Source organism: Entelurus aequoreus, linkage group LG28 (genome assembly GCF_033978785.1).
Source record: "Entelurus aequoreus isolate RoL-2023_Sb linkage group LG28, RoL_Eaeq_v1.1, whole genome shotgun sequence".
Classification (NCBI taxonomy): Eukaryota; Metazoa; Chordata; class Actinopteri; order Syngnathiformes; family Syngnathidae; genus Entelurus; species Entelurus aequoreus.
Window position 1 is genome coordinate 22,724,710 of NC_084758.1, and position 13,727 is coordinate 22,738,436.

At 40.3% G+C, this 13,727-nt stretch overlaps 1 protein-coding gene across 4 annotated transcripts in view; it reads right to left on the reverse strand.

The window, feature by feature from the left end:
• Positions 1–13,727, reverse strand: part of diaph2 (diaphanous-related formin 2) — a 1,018,926-nt gene that overhangs the window by 277,874 nt on the left and 727,325 nt on the right. The window lies entirely within an intron of this gene.

Consider the following 13,727-nt stretch of genomic DNA (forward strand, 5'->3'; position numbering starts at 1 on the left):
CGGCTTGTCTGTAAAACATAATCCATGCAACATTATTACCAAAGATAAAATTGGTTGGGCTACTTTTACAGACTGCTAGGCAACCTACTCAGTGGCTTAGTGGTTAGAGTGTCCGCCCTGAGACCGGTAGGTTGTGAGTTCAAACCCCGGCCGAGTCATACCAAAGACTATAAAAATGGGACCTATTAAATCACCAAAACGATTCCCGGGCGCGGCCACCGCTGCTGCTCACTGCTCCCCTCACCTCCCAGGGGGTGATCAAGGGTGATGGGTCAAATGCAGATAATAATTTTGCCACACCATGGGTGTGTGACTATCATTGGCATTTTAACTATAGGAGAGTTGATGGGTAATTGATTAGAGGTGTTAATTGGAGAACATTTGCTTAATGCATTTTTATAAATAGTTAATGGAAGCCACAGTTTGACATTGGAACACTTTTTTTCTAAATTCAGCAGACCGTGTTCCGACTTTGCCCGTCTACCGGTCTGTGTCAGAAAAGTGTCAGAAGGGCACCCTCTGGTCATAGGAGCGCTCCCTAATGAAGGTCCTGTTATAGGCGCTGACATGGCGCCCCATGTGACAGCTCCATTAGCCAGTAGAGGAAGCCACATGACAGGGCCCTGGAGTCGGGCGGTAGCTCCCGTGGGGCGGGGGGGTTGGCACCGGAGCAGAGAAAGCCCTCTAGGGATGCAGCCTGGCTCAAAGCCCCCATCATGCCCTTTTAGTCGGCATGTGTGAGGTCAAGTCTGGGAGTTAACCCGGGAATATGATGGGTCTGCGGACCCCATGCAGAAGCGGGCCGAGGCCTCTGAGTATTTATGCTCCAGCCTGGTGGCAGAAGCGCCGATGTGCACCTCATTACTTCCCCAAAGGGCCCGGGCTTAGTGCGGCGTGATCGACAGACGCCCGGCCGCCCTCATTGTCACAGGCTCCTGGGCTTGATGCAAAGCCCCCCTTGAGCACTTGTTGCTTAAGTCTAATCCCGCGGTAGACACCGGCCACGCCGCTCCGCTCTCCCGTCGTCACGCCTCATGATTTCCCTCTCATTGGATGTTTAAATGAAATCCCCGACTTAGTTGAATGGCAGGCCCCATTGTTGGCACCTAATTCCGTGGCGAAAGTGAAAGAAACGTGACTTGGGTTATTTGTCGGGTAAATGCGAGCCTTTTAAGGATTTGCACCGTCGACGGTGGAGGGTGGTTGGAGTTAAATGGGCCAGCGGAATAGCTTAAAGATCGGATGGCAATTATTAAAATTAGAGATGTCCGATAATATCGGACTGCCGATATTATCGGCCGATAAATGCTTTAAAATGTAATATCGGAAATTATTGGTATCGGTTTCAAAAAGTAAAATGTATGACTTTTTAAAAGGCTGCTGTACGGAGTGGTACACGGACGTAGGGAGAAGTACAGAGCGCCAATAAACCTTAAAGGCACTGCCTTTGCGTGCCGGCCCAATTACATAATATCTACGGCTTTTCACACACACAAGAGAATGCAAAGCATACTTGGTCAACAGCCATACAGGTCACACTGAGGGTGGCCGTATAAACAGCTTTAACACTGTTACAAATATGTGCCACACTGTGAACCCACACCAAACAAGAATGACAAACACATTTCGGGAGAACATCCGCACCGTAACACAACATAAACACAACAGAAACAAATACCCAGAACCCCTTGCAGCACTAACTCTCCGGGACGCTACAATATACCCCCCCCATACCCCCTACCCTCTACCCCCCAACCTCAACCCCGATACCCCAACCCCGCCCACCTCAACCTCCTCATGCTCTCTCAGGGAGAGCATGTCCCAAATTCCAAGCTGCTGTTTTGAGGCATGTTAAAAAAAAATAATGCACTTTGTGACTTCAATAATAAATATGGCAGTGCCATGTTGGCATTTTTTTCCATGACTTGAGTTGATTTATTTTGGAAAACCTTGTTACATTGTTTAATGCATCCAGCGGGGTATCACAACAAAATTAGGCATAATAATGTGTTAATTCCACGACTGTATATATCGGTATCGGTTGATATCAGAATCGGTAATTAAGAGTTGGACAATATCGGAATATCGGATATCTCTAATTAAAATGGGTGCAGGTGTGATATCCATTCACTCTTTCCAGCAATATTCCTTTAGTTACTTACTAAAAGAGTTGTCACAATGGTGTTTGCATGCAGAGCAGACTTTTTAATTGGTCGAGAAAAATATCTGCTAAGTAAGCTTTCAAGGAGGAACATACCGTAGTTTTCAGGCTTTTAAAAGTACCTGTATTTAAGCCGCTCACCAAATTTGAGAATATATATATTTTTTTTTACATACAGTACATTAGCTGCACCAGACCATAAGCCGAAATATTTTTTAAATGTTTATTGACATACCTTAATTGTTTCCAAACGATGTGTGTAAAACGGCTTATCAAACAAAACAGTAGTCATGGACCCGTTAAAGTTAAAGTCCCAACGATTGTCACACACACACTGGGTGTGGTGAATTGTGTCCTCTCCATGTGACCCATCCCCATGTTCACCCCCTGGGAGGTGAGGGGAGCAGGGAGGAGCAGCAGCGTGTGCCGCACTCGGGAATCTTCTGGTGATTTATCCCCCAATTCCAACCCTTGATGCTGAGTGCCAAGCAGGGAGGCAGTGGGTCCCATTTTTATAGTCTTTGGTATGACTCAGCCGGGGTTTGAACTCACGACCTCCCAGTCTCAGGGCGGACACTGTAACCACTAGGCCACTGAGCTGGTCAAGCTCTCTAATCAGCTAAACAGGCTCAATAACTTCACGGTGACATTTTAATGAGTTTACTGAGGAATTTCTGAAAGTGTAACAATACAAAAAGAATGCCATTGTAAGTTAATAGTACTAACACAGACGCTTGTTAAACGTGTTAGCATATTAGCTAATGCCAACGACGCTAGATTAGTTACCGTAATTTCCGGACTATAAGCCGCACCTGACTATAAGCCGCACCAGCTAAATTTAGGGGAAAATACAGATTGCTCCATATATAAGCCGCACCCGACTATAAGCCGCAGGGTTTTGATGTGTAATTACCGTAGTATATAGGGGTTCCTGCTACCACGGAGGGGATTGTCGGGACAGAGATGACTGTTTGGGAACGCAAAGCGTCCCATTTATTAACAATAAATCTTTCAATCATTCAATCAAACTTTCACATCTTTGACATGGCAAACAGCATTCATGCAGAGTACAAATAATACAACGGTGCAAAGTAATACAAAGTGCTCGCCTGTACGTTATCAAAATAACCAGCCTACCGGTATATGAAAAGTCAGTCTTTAATCATTGTGTCATCGTCTTCCTCCTGCGTACTAAAACCACCAAAATCCTCTTCGTCGGTGTCGGAGAAGAACAGGCCGTAAATAAGCCGCACCCTTGTATAAGCCGCAGGGACCAGAACGAGGGGAAAAAGTAGCGGCTTATAGTCCGGAAATTACGGTATGTTACGACTTCACGTACAAATATGCATGAAAACACTACTATCAAACGTGAACGTTTAGTAAGTATGAATTGTTTTAGTTATATTATAAAACATACAAACACCGCTTGGAGTAATAGGTGACGAAACCATACGGGTAGAAATGCTATGGACGACTAGTAGAAAGAATGGCACTTATACTTCCGGTTCAAGGCACAACCGGAAGGACATAATGTAGACGTTCAACCCTCAGCACCTGGAGTGAGCAAACTCGTCCAAAAGATGGCACCATAGCACAAACAATAACACATATTTTCAGTCTGTCACTTTTGCTAATCCTAACGACACTAGCGTCATTACATTAGGACACTTATGCATGAAAGCACTCTATAGACAGCACACAGTTTAGTAAGTATAAACAGTTGTAGTTATATTGTAAAACTTATAAATGTTGCTTGGAGTGATTAGTGAAAAATCCTGACAAATAGTTGACAAAACAGGATATACTTCCGGTTCAAGGCATAAAACAAGAAGTATATGTTTAACCTGCAGAGGGTGAACTCTTTCAAAAGTCGGCGCCCTTGCAGAAACAATAACGCACATGTTCAGTGTCTGTCGGCGTTTTGTGAAGGCTGTTTGTTGAATACCAAACATTATGGCCGTTAGCGAAGAAAAATCCATAAAATTGCTGCGGGGCATCACAACAAAATTAGGCATAATAACGTGTTAATTCCACGACTGTATATATCGGTATCGGTTGATATCGGAATCGATAATTAAGAGTTGGACAATGTCGGGATATCAGCAAAAAAGCCATTATCGGACATCTCTAGTCCAAACGGCATGTTTACCGGAAGTATGAAGGAATGCAAGATCATATACTTTATTAGTATACTGTAGTATAACCAATAGTTGGTTTTAATTGCTAATTTCAAGATCACTATTCATTTTTTAAAGCCTAAATAAAATGTCTTATTTGAGGAACTCTTACCAAGGCAATGTTGACTTTTTTCGCTCAATACAAGCAAACAAACAAAAACCCTTTTCATACTCTTTTTTTTAAAAGAGGCATTTTTCCCCAGTGAGAATGTGGCCGTGACATCCAAGCAACACCAAGAACTACAGAAACTGACCCTGCGAGCTCTTCTGCATAGTTCTGGATCATCAAATCCCTGCTTTAAACATTTTTTTTTATTACAAGCAAGAAGAAAAACACTTCTTGGACTGATTCAGGCAATCTCAAAAAAGCCAGATTAATTTGTTGAGCGAATGAAAATAATAACCGGTTCAAAATGTGAAGACAAAGACGTGACATATACCCGACGTGAATTCAAGACGACACCGTGATTGTTACTATGGAAACGCAACACCCCCCTGTCTGAATAGTTTAGGAGTAAAATAAATGCAAGGTCGCTTTTGTTGAACCCAATCTAACTTAACGTTCCTGAAAGTGGCCCCTGAAGACAGCTCCTTGTCACTCAGTATGTGGAGACTAGCCGTGAACGGTGCGCCGCCACTCTGGCCTTGTGGGAAATAAGATGTTAAACCAAATAGCGGGAGGCGGGTTTTAGCGCATTTAGTCTAGCCGTTGAATACGTATTGGACATGTCCTTGAATCTATCAAGGTTCAATCCCGGCCTCTCATCGCCATGCCAACCGAGCCACCTCAGCGTCACATTAATATTCCAGTATGCAGAGTCCTGCTCTGAGACCCGTTGGTGCTCGCCTCGGCGGTGAAATAAGGCTCCCCGGGGACTCGTGCCTCAAACCCCGCAGCACCCATTTGTGGCCGCCCATTTATTCCCGCCGATGGAGACCACTAAACTGCTGAACCAACAGCCCGTTCTGTCATTTGCATACATCACGGTGATGAAAAGAGGGAAAAAAATGATCAATAATGACAAATGGAGTGGTCCAGTGGAGCTTCGATTTAGGAACTTAGCTAAGAAATGTTTGTATATTGAAGCATATTTCTCCATAGAAACTATATAAATATTAAAAATTGGTTCCAGCCTGGACAAAAGTTCGCATTTTAGTTAAAGTTTGTACACTTTGAACACAATATAAAGCACTAAAAAGTAGGAGTGTCCCAAAAAAAAAAAAATCGATATTCGAATGAATCGCAATTTATTTGAGTGAGTCAAAAAAATCAAATTTTGATTTTCTTTTTTTTTTCCTGTCCAGCCCCTCAGGCAAATTATATTGTTGATGTACAAAACGCAAAACCAGTGAAGTTGGCACGTTGTGTAAATCGTAAATAAAAACAGAATGCATTGATTTCAACGTATATTCAATTGAATAGACTGCAAAGTCAAGATACTTAATGTTTGAACTGAGAAACCTTTTTTTTTTTTTTTTTTGCAAATAATCATTAACTTAGAATTTAATGGCAGCAACACATTGCAAAAAAGTTGGCACAGGGGCATTTTTACCACTGTGTTACATGGCCTTTCCTTTTAACAACAGTCAGTAAACATTTGGGAACTGAGGAGACCAATTGTTGAAGCTTTTCAGGTGGAATTATTTCCCATTCTTGCTTGATGTACAGCTTAAGTTGTCCGGGGTCTCCGTTGTCATATTTTAGGCTTCATAATGCACCACACTCTTTTACTATGAAGCCATGCTGTTGTAACATGTGGCATAGCATTGTCTTGCTGAAATAAGCAGGGGCGTCCATGATAACGTTGCTTGGATGGCAACATATGTTGCTCTAAAACCTGTATGTACCTTTCAGCATTAATGGTGCCTTCACAGATGTGTAAGTTACCCATGCTTTGGGCACTAATACACCCCCATACCATCACAGATGCTGGCTTTTCAACTTTGCGCCTATAACAATCCGGATGGTTATTTTCCTCTTTGTTCTGGAGGACATGACGTCCACAGTTTCCAAAAACAATTTGAAATGTGGACTTGTCAGACCACAAAACACTTTTCCACTTTGCATCAGTCCATCTTAGATGAGCTCGGGCCCAGCGAAGCTGGCGGCGTTTCTGGGTGTTGTTGATAAAGGGCTTTGGCTCTGCATGGTAGTTTTAACTTGCAATTACAGATGTAGCGACCAACTGTAGTTACTGACAGTGGTTTTCTGAAGTGTTCCTGAGCCCTTGTGGTGATATCCTTTACACACTGATGTCGCTTTTTGATGCAGTACCGCCTGGGGGATTGAAGGCTCTAATTTACCCGAGGCCATGTTGCCATGCCACGCTAAATCTTCCATCCCTGAACACACAACATGTTGCCTGTGCCATTATTTCTCTGACAAATACGCCACACGGTGGAGTGGTTTTTAAACCTCAAAGTTTGAGCCCTCATACATAAGATTGACCTGAAATTTCTCACTTAGCTCAAAGCAATTTTTTAAAACAACCACTGTAAATATCGGACATACACTATATTGCCAAAAGTATTTGGCCACCTGCCTTTACTCACATACAAACTTGAAGTGCCATCCCATGGAATTGTCCAACATGTTTTGGTATCCTGGAGCATTCAAAGTTCCTTTCACTGGAACTAAGGGGCCAAGGCCCTACTCCTGAAAAACAACCCCACACCATAATTCCTCCTCCAGCAAATTTCTCACTCGGCACAATGCAGTCCGAAATGTAGCGTTCTCCTGGTAACCTCCAAACCCAGACTGGTCCATCAGATTGGCAGATGGAAAAGCGTGATTCAACACTCCAGAGAAGGCGTCTCCACTGCTCTAGAATCCAGTGGCAACATGCTTTACACCAGTGGTCCCCAACCTTTTTGTACTTGCAGACCGGTCAATGCTTGAAAATTTGTAGTAAAAAAATAAATATATATATATATATATTTTTTTTTTGGGTAGTAAAAAAAGTTTATAAACATGATCTAATTTCTAAATTTGTAGTAAAAAAAAAATATATATATATATATATATATATATATATATATATATATATATATATATATATATATATATATATATATATATATATTTTTGGGTAGTAAAAAAAATATATATATATAAATATATTTTTTTTTTGTCATAAAAAAATACAATCATGTGTGCTTACGGACTTTTGGATGATACCACAAATGTAGGTATCAATCCGATACCAAGTAGTTACATGATCATACATTGGTCATATTCAAAGTCATCATGTGTCCAGGGACATATTTCCTGAGTTTATAAACATGATCTAATTTCTAAATTTGTAGTTTATAAACATGATCTAATTTCTAACATGTTCTATATGCACTTCAGTTAAAATGTAATAATCACTTATTCTTCTGTTGTTTGATACTTTACATTAGTTTATAAACATGATCTAATTTCTAAATTTGTAGTAAAAAAAAATGTATATATATATATTTTTTTTTTTTTTTGGGTAGTAAAAAAAAAATATATATATAAATATATATTTTTTTTGTCATAAAAAAATACAATCATGTGTGCTTACGGACTTTTGGATGATACCACAAATGTAGGTATCAATCCGATACCAAGTAGTTACATGATCATACATTGGTCATATTCAAAGTCATCATGTGTCCAGGGACATATTTCCTGAGTTTATAAACATGATCTAATTTCTAAATTTGTAGTTTATAAACATGATCTAATTTCTAACATGTTCTATATGCACTTCTGTTAAAATGTAATAATCACTTATTCTTCTGTTGTTTGATACTTTACATTAGTTTTGGATGATACCACAAATGTAGGTATCAATCCGATACCAAGTAGTTACATGATCATACATTGGTCATATTCAAAGTCATCATGTGTCCAGGGACATATTTCCTGAGTTTATAAACATGATCTAATTTCTAAATTTGTAGTTTATAAACATGAACTTATTTCTAAATTTGTAGTAAAAAAAAAAAAATATATATATATATATTTTTTTTTTGGGTAGTAAAAAAAAAATATATATATAAATATATTTTTTTTTTGTCATAAAAAAATACAATCATGTGTGCTTACGGACTGTATCCCTGCAGACTGTATTGATTTATATTGATATATAATGTATATATTGTGTTTTTTATGTTGATTTAATAAAAATAAAAAAAATAATAATACAACTTTTTTTTTTTTTTTTTTTTTAATGTACCAATCGGTCCACAGACCGGTACCGGTGGTTGGGGACCACTGCTTTACACCACTGCATCTCACACGTTGCATTGGACTTGGTGCTGTATGGCTTAGATACAGCTGTTCGGCCATGGAAACCCATTCCATGAAGCTCTCTGCGTACTGTACGTGGGCTAATTGGAATGTCACATGAAGTTTGGAGCTCTGTAGCAACTGACTGTGCAGAAAGTCTTTGCACTATGCGCTTCAGCATCCGCTTACCCCTCTCTGTCAGTTTACGTGGGCTACCACTTGGTGGCTGAGTTGCTGTTGTTCCCAAACTCTTCACTTTTCTTATAATAAAGTTGACTTCGGAATACTTAGGAGCGAGGAAATTTCACGACTGGATTTGTTGCACAGGTGGCATCCTATGACAGTTCCGCGCTGGAAATCACTGAGAGCGGCCCATTCTTGCACACATGTTTTTAGAAAAAGTGCTTGATTTTATACACCGGGTCATCATTTGGATGGGTGGCCAAATACTTTTGGCAATATCGTGTATCTCGCTGAATCTGCACACAATTTTGGGTCGAACCAATCGCCATTAAGCATAACTAATTGGCTGTGAGTCATCTTATGGTTATGAAATGTTGAGGTACACCTGCACTGCCTGTATAAAAGCATGTTTTTCCACTTGTTGTTCCGCATTTATACACGACTTAGTAGGAATAATGCAAGAGTGACTCAAACATTCATTGTGTTGTTATGCATACACAAAATCCTCCTAACGTTCGTCTCAAAAACAACACCACTGGGTTACCTAACAAGCTCCCCGCAAACAACCAGCTCTGCATCTTCCTCTATTGCCTTGAGTGGCAGACCCAGGAGACATGCTGGAAAACCAACCGACTACAAGAGAAAAATCAACCTGTTTTCCCAACATCAAAGAAAAACAGCAAACTCACAATGTAAAAGTAGAAGTAAAAATGTATAAATAAATAAAAAGCGGCATACTTACAGCGGCAGTGATAATTGCACACTTGGTTGTTCCGCTGTTATTACACACAGGTGAGAATGTGCAAATGACACACACCAAGGAGCTAAGTGAGACAACACGCGTTCATCCTTTGCACCAATTTGTCAGGATGGCAACACAAAAAAAGGAAGAAAGCACAACGAGCCACGCGATGGCCTCGCGGGTAGCATGTTGGCCGGAGGAGACCGAGGGTTCGAATCTCGAAAGACTCTTAGACCAAGCCCCAATTGAGCAAATAACCCAAAAGGACTTAATACTTCTTGTACATACTTACAGTATGCACCTTGTGGATCATAATAGACGCCAGAGACCACAGAGGTATTAATAAGATGCATTGCACAAATTATTCTTACCAAGGGTGTCTAATTACCACCAAAAGCAACTATTAAAACCTGTCTATACAAAATAACACATTAGCACATGCATGATAAAGCAGTCAAAAGTGATAATTGTAACTACAAATAGAACATTCAATTTCTGGCAAAATTGTGTGTGAATGGCCCTCAAATGCTTTCGCCCAAACTTTTTAGAAAGATTGCACAAATATGTTTGAATGAACAGTAAGAACGGTTTGAATATTGACAAGGAGTTTGATTAAATGAGTGAAATGTGAAATATACCGGTACCAAAATGTATGTCGGTACTTTTTGGTACGTTTCTAAATAAAGGGACCACAAACAATTGCATTATTGGCTTTATTTTAACAAAAAATATTAGGGTACATTAAACATATGTTTCTTATTGCAGGTGTGTCCTCAAATAAAATAGTGAACATACAAGACAACTTGTCTTTTAGTAGTAAGTAAACAAAGAAAGGCTCCTAATTTAGCTGCTGACATATGCATGACATATATATATATATATATATATATATATATATATATATATATATATATATATATATATATATATATATATATATATATATATATATATATATATATATATATAGTGGTAGAAATTGAATTATTAATCTACTTGTTCATTTACTGTTAATATCTGCTTACTTTCTCTTTTAACATGTTCTATATGCACTTCTGTTAAAATGTAATAATCACTTATTCTTCTGTTGTTTGATACTTTACATTAGTTTTGGATGATACCACAAATGTAGGTATCAATCCGATACCAAGTAGTTACATGATCATACATTGGTCATATTCAAAGTCATCATGTGTCCAGGGACATATTTCCTGAGTTTATAAACATGATCTAATTTTTTTTTTTTTAAACGAAAAAAAACTTTTTTGTGATGCTAAAAAATATCGATGTAATCGTAGTAGTTTCGACTACATACGCTCCTGTACTTGGTATCATTACAGTGGTGTAGATCCACCAATGGCATTTGTTTACATTGTGACGCCGGTGAGCTACGGTGTGTAGTGAAGCATGTTTAGCTATTCCTCGTCCTGCAGTGATAATGATACTTGTAAGAAACTTACTTTATTCGTCGCCATGGAGGCGAGGATTAGTGATTTAGGGCGTTTCAGCGTTATAACTTAACCTTTATCGTTAGTTTTTAAGCCAAAATGCGTCCGTTTTCCCTTTTCTGTCTACACACTGTGTCTGCTTGTAAGTACTCTGTGATTGTGCGCTGCCGAACATGCTCCTCTGCTCGTAAAACCAGCAATGACACAACGTGACAACGAGGGCAACAAGGGCGCAGGGGCCCGGTACTTTTCAGAGGCGGTATAGTACCGAATATGATTCATTAGTATCGCGGTACTATGCTAATACCGGTATACCGTACAACCCTATTCAGATGTTTGGGGGCCTTGGACAATTTTCGTACGCTTTGGCCTTGCCACGGTACCACTTCAAACTTTTGAGTTTTTCTTCCCGACTGCCGCTTATCTCGGCCGCAGAGGGCGGGGAGAGTCGGAGAGACTCTCTTTGAGGTCACGACCAGACAACCTCTCGCAGTCAATCTCCAGGGAGGAACAAGCTGCAGACAGTGAGGGACGGCCATGCTGCAGTACATCTACACTTCTCAGGTTGCACACACTCCAAAACCTCCAGTTCTCCAAGGAGAGCCGGGGAAATCAATACCGACATCAAGGGTGCACGGAAGCGCCATCGGGGGCGCTTTTAATTACGTAAATAAAGATTGTTTATTAGTTTTCCAATGCCAATATTTGGCTCCTAAAAGAAAACATGTAGGACATTGAGCTAATTCTATTTTAGGTGGTTGAGTGGAAGTCATGCACTCCGTTATCGAAGCAGGACAGGTGCCATGAAAGAAGAGGGTCAGAAGATGAAATCAGGCGATAGATAAGTTGCATGGGGGGGGGGAGCTGGAGCCACCATTAAAGAGACCCCCAGGGGGACAGGCAGCAATGGCAGACCCGCAGTAAAAAATAGCTGCAGGCATGATTTCCCTCCTGGGACCCCCGGAGACATGAAGAGGGAGATGCGATCGACATGTCACCCGGCAAGGCAGCCCGATCCGCTCTCTTCAGGTCCCTCGGGTGCCACCCATCACACCGAGTGACTTTAAGTGCGAGCAGGACACAAACAGTGCTCCTTCCCTACAACAACGCATGCATAGGCGCCGATAATACCGTGGGTGCTTCGGGGCACGAGCACCCACGTGGGTTTGATGGCAACTTTCAATCTTTACAATTATTTTTGATGAATCCACCTTCTTGTTGTTAATCTAGCGCAGGCCTGGGCAATTATTTTGACTTGGGGGCCACATTTAGAGACAAAAATGTGTCTAGTGGCCGGCATATCTATTTTTAGGAACACTAATACAAAACCTCACAATAATGTCTGATTGAATGCTAAAAACGTCATGACAGACCGCCTTAAAAAACGTAATGGAATTTAACATTTTTCTATGAACGATAAAACACTGAATATTGACAAAATATGAATGTCACATCCCCTTTCGATCGACATATTTTACAATCAAGTGAAACGCAACAAAAATGCAACAAACAGTGAAATATGAACGCGAAGGGTACAAAATAAACCCACCTACAATCTGACATATCTGATACATCACTAAGCTTTAGAACTTTGTTGTGAAAATCTCCTTCCACGTCTGTGGAAACGCTTCCCGCCCACACTGCTTGGTGCCTCGTCTGAGCTGCTGTGACGTAGATTACCATAGTAACTAATTAGATGACCATAGTAACTAATTAGATTACTATAGTAACTGGTATATCATCCATAAGCGCAGATTCCAACCATTGAAAGACTTAGTATAGTTCAAGACTTACGGTCGTTAGAAAACATCACTGCACATCATAATGGCAGCTACACTTTCCATCTTAAAGATCTAAAAAAAATATTTGGGAATTGCCGGCGGGCCAGATTGAAAAGCTTAACGGGCCGCATGTTAATATTAATATGCCCAAGTCTGATCTAGCGGCAAGTTTAGTCCGTTTTTACATAATAAATAAGTCAAAAATCATATAGTCTATAATTAACAAAGCCTAACCACAATTTCATTGTGCCTGATAATGAACGAATGACAGAAACATATTGACTTATGCACACGTGTGAATGAATGGCATACTTACTCAACAGCCATACATGTCACACTGAGGGTGTCAGTATGAACAACGCCAACACTGTCATAAATATGTGCCATATGTGTCAGAAAAATTGTATGTAAATGATCAAAAAACTTTCCGTTCTCTGAGTTCCCAGTGAGCAGACAAAAGCTGTCTTTGTTGCACCAAGCCAAAGGCTTGGAAAATTCCACTGTGTACGGCGGGAGGAGACGGGAGGGGTTATCTATTATGATCCATGACCTGCCCAAGCTCGATCCAGGACCAGCCCAAGCCAGAGGGATCTTTTTCTTTTGTGTTAATGTGACCGAAAACAATGGCTGTTTACATACCGCCAGTCCTCTAGAAACAGCTGTTGTTATGTAAACAGGGAATATCCAAATAAAATAAGAGACGTGAACATTTTTTCGTTAGAGCGTGGTGGAAGACTGTACTGTACTCAAATTGAGCAAAATGTAATCCTGTCTGTTTATTTCCTTGCTTCTTGTCTGTTTTAATATATATCATAGATGTTTAAACCTGACAATATGGTGAAACCCCGCTAAACCACGACGACAAACACATTTTGGAAGAATATTTGCACCGCAACACAACACAAACACTACAGAACAAATTCCCAGAAATCTTTTCCGGGACGCTACAATACAAACAAACACCATTGGTGGATCCG